Genomic DNA, 7,751 nt, shown 5'->3' on the forward strand with positions numbered 1-7,751 from the left:
CCGGAGGTCAAGCCACAAGCTCCTCCACGTCGTGGTGTCGGGAACCTACGCGCTCTCCTACACGCTGGTCAGCTACACCCTCGGGCTCATGCAGTCTTCCCGGTACTACGTCGACGAGTTCCCGGTGTGGGCGGTGTGCCTGCTGCTGCTCCTCGGCAGCACCGACAGCCTCACCGTGTGCAGCCTCAACGACATCGACAACTGGAAGAGCTTCTACGTGAAGCACCTCATCAAGGGGGCGTTGGTGGTCTACATCTTCGTCTCCGTCGTCTACTTCCGCATCGACTCGGACTCGCGCTACCTGGAGGTCCCGCTCTGGGCCATCTTGTTCGTCATCGTCCTCCAGTCGTACGCGCGGCTGACATCCATGAGGATGGCCAGCAAGTCCCACCTGCTGTGCCAGAACGTCAAGCTCATCGCCGACTACATGCAGCACCAAGAGCAGCTGCAACTGCCTCTCAACCCCGTCACCATGGAAGGCTACCGGTACGTGGTTGGGGGCGAGCGTAGGCAGAGATACAAGTACCGACCCGGGACCGGGAGTAGGGTAGGGTACAAGGAGGAGGACTACGCCAAGGTCACCACCGTTGAACAGATCTGGCAATGCAAAGGGAGCCTGTTGCGCTCCGACACCAAGAAAGGATCGCAGCTCAAGGACGTGTGCCTCTCCATGGCCCTGTCCAAGATGCTCAACCGAAGGTTCGCTGGCTTCCCCCTCGCCGAGGCGGGGCTTGAGAAAACCCGTGCGTTTGTCTTCCAAGGCCTGCTGGCCGGAGGTAGGCAGTACGAGCGAGCATTCAGGGTCATTGAGGAAGAGCTTGCTTTCGTCCATGACCTGTACTACACTAGGTACCCTTACCTCTACCACAAGGGTCGCTTCATGGCGCTCTGCTTACCTCTGGCCATGGTCATCCTCTGCTCCTGGCTCACCTATGAGCTCTTTGCACATTTCAAGATTCTCAAGCAAAACGAGCACCACTCTGACATATATCTCTACACCACACTTATCTTAATGGCCGGAGTGACATTCTTGGAGGTGTTCCAGCTGTATCTGCACATGGCGTCAGGTTGGCTCAAGGTAGCGTTGATCCGGAGCTACGTCACCAGGCCTCTGCTGCAGAAGAGAGGCTGGTTCTTTCACATAATCATGAGGCTCCTCTTGGGCTTGAAGACGCTCCGGCCATGGGAGGAAAAGCTTGGGCGGTACTCTCTCCTGGACGAGTTCGATGGTCGAACTAGCAATTTTCTTCACTATGTGACACTATGCCTGGTCGACAAGGCACAGGAGGGGCGTAGGAAAAAGAAGCCACTCAAGCTGCCCGGACAGGTGAAGCAAGCAGTCGTTGATGCTCTCATCGGAAGTAATGGCCGCCTGACCAACGGGGTAAGATCGCTGGAGAAGAATCGCGTCCTTGAGAAGCTACCGGCGGCGTGCAAAGCTAGCAATGGCACGGCCACATACACCATGCTGGTCTGGCACATTGCCACAACCTTCTGCAAGCACCAGCTAGATCAACATCCGGAAGACAAGAAGCTGCTGGCGCCCTCCAAAGAGGACACAGGTGCACTTGACACGTACTTGGTGGCCACCAGTTTGTCGGATTACTGTGCTTACCTCGTCGCTTTCGCGCCCGACCTCTTGCCCGGGCACAGCTCTGACTCGGCATTGATGCTCAGCGAAACAGTCGCCGAAGCGCGCCATTTGCTCCAAGGGGCAAAGAAGATGGAGGGCAAGTGTAAGAAACTGATGAGCCTCGTGGATGATGTTGGTGATGATGCTGATGCATCACTCGTCCTACTTGGTGGCCGGCTCGCGAGGCAGCTCACTGAGGAAATCGAGGGACCGGTGCTGCGCTGGAAGGTGCTCTCTGATTTCTGGGCAGAGATGATGCTGTACATCGCGCCGTGTGAGGACGCCCAGGCCCGCGCTCACCTAGAGGCCCTAGCAAGAGGAGGGGAGTTCATCACCCACCTCTGGGCGCTGCTCACGCACACTGGCATGCTGAAGCGTGACCCTGCTGGGTCACGGGCGGTCTGATCGATCCAATTCGTGCTTGTTTGATGCTGCCAATATTGCTATCTGCAACTTTTGCTCTCAGCAATCCTGTATTGATTTTACAAACTACTCCTAGCGCTTAACAACATAAAACAGTGCAACAAAAATGTATCGAGTCTGATTTCCCCAGTCTTTTCCTTGTTCTTTCCTCCTCTCCAAGTCTCCCCAAACTATCTCTCTGTATCTTGTAACCTGTATCCCCAAATTATCGAGAGAAACCCTAGATTGAGTGGAAATTGGTGTGAGTACATCGTCGTACATCACACTTGGGATCAGATTCAGTTGATCGGTGGCGGGGCGGCGGCGGATCATGCTCAGTTGCGGCTGGGTTCGACTCTCGTGTAAAATTCTGATCAGTGATTGGAGTTCGTAGGGGCGGTGTGGTGGCTGTTCCCTCTTAGACTAGTCACAGTGGAGAGTAACTTACACTAGTAACATTCACGCTGGACGAGGATTTAGAGCTCTCGGGTGCTCCGCACCCCTATATGTACAATACTAGGAAAAGAAATACCGAGAAATTTGAAAAAAAATCTGGGGTTTTGGAATATCAAACGTGGGTTACCGATGTACTCCCGTATGAGGTTTGGTGAAAAAAAATACCAGGAAACGTATTCGCAGCAAAAAAGACAAAAATTTCCTATGTATAGCATAACACTGTTTGTGTAAAAAAAATTCCGGGCAGTAATTCCTTCGCCACGGATGCGTTTTTGGGTATTTTTTCACGAAATTTCGCACGGAAGTAGATTGGGGGACCAGGTTTGACATCCCGAAAATTTAGATTTTTTTGATTTTCTGGGAATTTTTTACGAATATTTTTCGTATAGGGGTGTGGAGCACCCGAGAGCTCCTGTGTATTTTCCCATTCACGCTACTCTAGACTATGTTACTACCTCCATAGTGGGTACTCCATAGTAGTAAACATATGTGTAGTGTCATGTAAAGTTTCATTTATTAGGTTATAGACTCATTTTGTCTTGGTATGTATGATGCTATAGAATGAGTGACTAGCTAAATTACTCGATTTACGTCTCTCCTCATTAACTAGTTGTCACATAGGTAAACTTGCTGAGTTAGACCTGATGTTACTCTGAAGTTACTCCCACTATGGCTAGTCTTACTAACAGCACTAGTGGAGTTCTGTGCGGCGGTGGTGTGAATCGGGCTCGGATCCAGGTACGTTCACGGTTTCCCTCGGTCATTTCGGAGGGAGTGAAATTCCGGTGAATGGCTGGGTTTGCGAGTCATCAGCGGTGAGCGAGTCGGCTTTAGAGGAACAGGCAGGTTGGCGCTTGGCGGTGCCCGTAAAACACCTGGGTACTCGCTGAAACCAGCGGCGGTGAACTAGAAGGCATCACGGCGCCTGCGAAAGCTAGTGTGCAGACGAGCTTGGTGCTCGAGTCCATGGCGGCTTTCGAGGTTTCAGTTATGAAGCAGCTCGAGGCCCTGGCTAAGGCAACAGAAAACCTAGGCCATATTGATGAGATCGCGGCACAGTTGGATGGTTTGGATCAAAAATTTGCTGAACAGGTGGAACGGTTGGATGTGCTCTAGAGCAATGTAGATCTGACGATGAAGTCCATGGGTGAAGTGCGACAGGAACAGGCAGCGACAGTTCGCGTGAAGCAGAATAAGCAGTCTCCACCATCCTCTGCCTCAAGTGGGGATATCATTTTGTGATTAAGAGGAAATAATTCACCATTCATTCATATCGTGCCCGTTTGTTACCTTCAATTCAATTTACTTGCAATTTACCACCATCAACAAGTATACCAAATTTGTCTAGTGAATGGTTGGGTGGGACTCACTATAATCTAGAGGGTCAAATCCTCGAGGGACTTTGCGCCATTCTTTGGGTAATTTGGAATTGATGGAATGAGTGCATTTTAATAGATCATCTATTCCAAAAAAGAAATTACATGTTATGTTTAGAGCTACGTAGTCAATCCATACGTGTTCATCATCGCAGCATGTAGACGCGTGGGCGCTTATGGCCTTTGGTGTAGCCGTCTGGAAACAATTGCACGGGGTTTGTTCAATCAGTTTGGTTGACGTGTCAACAGTAGATTATGTGGATGGGCTATGTAATCTCATTTCTAACAGTTGTTGTCTTGTTTTATTTAACCTCTTTTGGTACTTGGTGATTTGGACTTGTTTCATGTTTACAAATAGTTGTGTGCATCGCATGATGCATGGGCCGGGGGTTTTCCCTTTTAAAAACGAGAGAAAAAAAAGGTACGGATGAAAGCTCTTTGGGAATTCATATGTATGGATTCCGGACACAGCTTCGGTGACTTAAAGGCACCTGCCTTTGGGTCACTGACATGTGGGCCAGCCATCTATTAGACCCACATGTCATAGACACAAAGGTAGGTGCCTTAAGGCACCGAAGCATTGTCCATGGATTCCGTTTAGATAGACAAACACCCAAACAGTGTGATTTCAAAAGCACAATCATATGTCTATCACAATACGCACACAAATGAAATGGGGAGCTCCTGGCAATCGTATGTTTGGGCAAGCCTTTGGGAGTCTCTATCTCTCCGTTTCTTTGACGGTGTTTTCGATTCTCTTCATCAAACTTTTATCTCTACTGAATCTCCTCTATTATACTACTCCCTCCGTCCATAATATAAGAGCGTTTTTGACACTAGTGTAGTGTAAAAAACGCTCTTATATTATGGGACGGAGGGAGTATCTTTTATCGTTTCAAGTAGTATCATGAGCATCTGGGACATAAGAATGTTACAAGTCATCAAGTGACTATCTAGTTAGTAGGTTGGTAGCAATAACATCCTTTTTCTTTAACATCATTCCTAGTTCCTAAAGAAATACCAACCCATGATCCCTTCAATAATTATTGGTGATGAATGTCTCAATATGAACATTTTATCAGAATTCTCACCACCAGGTTGCACATATTACTACCAACCTGCTATTAACAAGAAAGCTTATGGGGGCGCAAAGCGAGACATAGGTCATCAGATTATTGAAACCCTTTTCTTCCTCTACCAACCGAGGAAGGTTATCTTTAACGAGATTTGTGTTGTTTTATATTCTCGAGTTTTCATCCTAGTTATTGTAGTCAGTCTCGTTTGACCGAGCAGTAACTCTGCTGGCTTTTGCCTAGCTTACTCACATGTATTCATACCTGAAATGCTTCAGTTTGTTCGTGAACTTCCGTTGCTTTCTCCTCTCTATGCTTCAGTTCTTCTATCTCTACCTCTGTCATACTCTTCTTTGTTTATTGACTAGAAGCGACAGCCCTAACCTCTTTCAATTTTTTGGTACATTCTGGAAACACTAGAAAATACCATAACCAATTAAAACCAGTCACTAGATAATTGTAAGATATGGATATTGAATATTAATATCCGTGGGTGCTTCATTTTCCATGTTTAATTGCTTCTGATAAAGACATCATCTATAACACTAAGGTCCCTAATTTTAAAGAGTCCACATTCAATTGAGGTCTTCAATTAGAATTGGGTCACCCGATTTTGACCGGGTCAACAATTTCTCAAAACTCCATCATTCAATTCTTCTATACTATCCACTATGCTTCCTAATTTTTAAGGCCTCACAATTAATTGAGGTATTCAATTTAGAATTAGGTCATTTGGTTTTGACTGTGTCAACAATTTCTCAAGCTCTCTCATTCAATTCCTTTAACTCACTATGCTCCCACATTTTAAAACTCTTTCATTCAATTAAGGAATTCAATTTTGATTTGGTTTATGATTTTGACTCGGTCAACGATAAAATCACTCAGCAGTAACCGACCAATAAAAAGTATCAATCCCGCGCACCATCCCACCATCTAGAAAAGAGAAGCGACCATGTGATATTGTAGCATCAATATAATACATGCAACCATCGACACAAAAAAATTCCCACAAAAATATATGTTGGTTAGCGATAACACAGAATCAAAGCACTAAAAACCCACCAAATCACCGCATTATAAATAAAAATAAAACACACTTTATCATCTCCCCCACTCGCCAAAGTAAATATTCCATCAGTTATAAAATATAAGGGGTATTAGCTTCTTAGAAAGTCAAATTTCTTTAACTTTGACCAAGTTCAGAGCAGAAATATCGACATCCATAATATTAAACAAAAATAGAATGGAAATTCATTTCCTGATGAATTTAAAAGTACCAATTTGATATTATGGATTTTCATATATTTCTTTACAAACTTGATCAAACTTAAAAGTTTTGACTTTTTAAAAAAGTAATACATCTTATATTTTGAAGCAGACTGATTATTCTTTTGATAAACCCAACAACACGAATGGTGCAACAAAGCGCACACAATCCTTCTAGTACACAATAAAGTGCCTATGTTTATAGACAAGACAATGCTTCTAAGATACCACCGACAGTTTGTGCAAAGAAAATAAATATGACTATAGGTGTAGAGCCTCTCGAGTGGTATTATAATCAGACTATGTAGTCTTCCACTAGTAGAAAAAGGCCCATTTGTCCCGATTCTAGAGGGCCTTTAGTTCCGGTTCTGGAACACTAAAGGGTCAGTACTAAAGGCCCCCACTTTAGTCCCGGTTCTTATACGAACCGGGACTAAAGGCCCTCCACGTGGCCGTTGTCTGGAACTCCACCTTTAGTCCTGGTTGGTAACATAAGCCGGGACTAAAGTTTTTTTTTAAAAAATGATTTTTTTTTTAATTTCAAAATTTTGAATTATTTTACAATTTAATCTCTAATCACCCATCATCATTCCAAATCATCAAACTTCCCGGCCGGTCACGCATCCTCTCACTACTCCAACCTGAGCACGCTTAACTTCCAGGTTCTATTCCCCCTCGTTTTCAAGCATGCACTCGTTGTTTTCCTGACAATAGTAAGATGTCAATGCTATTAACGCTCAGGAGTTTAGCTTGAGCATAAAGTCACGTGTTTCACTGTTTGAGTTTGAAACTATTATTTAAAAAACAAAAATTATTTAGTAACACTAATATTTCTTGAATAAGTAGTTTGACCATAGTTTGACCATATTTGACCAAAATTCAAAATACCGAAATAATTATTTAGTAATAAATAATATTCTTGAATAATTATTTAGTACCACTAATACTTCTTGAATAAGTAGTTTGACCATAGTTTGACCAGATTTAATCAAAATTCAAAAAAAACTGAAATTTGAGCATTCTTTTTTTCCTTTTAGAATTTGAGGATTTTAAAAAATTGCAAATCATATGCGCATTTTCATGCTGATTTTTTTGATATATTATGCATTTTTTTCGCCATCGTATGCAAAAGATATGGCCGTTTTACTTTTTCATAACACTTTTTTGCAAAACATGTCCAAATTTAAGTTTTAAAATTTTCCTAACTAATAGATTTTGTAACATAACTACATCTAGAAGGATTTTAATTTTTGAAGTTTTTATCATTTTCTTTTGCTTTTTAAAAAACTGAATAGGCGATCCGTGAGGAGGGGAGGGGGGGTTAGAGTTTGAATGGGACCTTTAGTCCCGGTTCCTGCCTCAAACCGGGACTAAAGGTCTAATCTTTAGTCCCGGTTTGAGGCAGGAACCGGGACTAAAGGGTGCAATGCCCTTTAGTCACGGTTCGTGTCTCAAACGGGGACTAAATGGCTCATTTGAACCGGGACTAATGCCTTTAGCCGCATGAACCGAGACCAATGCTCACATTAGTCCCGGTTTGTGACT

Source organism: Triticum dicoccoides, chromosome 5B (genome assembly GCF_002162155.2).
Source record: "Triticum dicoccoides isolate Atlit2015 ecotype Zavitan chromosome 5B, WEW_v2.0, whole genome shotgun sequence".
Classification (NCBI taxonomy): Eukaryota; Viridiplantae; Streptophyta; class Magnoliopsida; order Poales; family Poaceae; genus Triticum; species Triticum dicoccoides.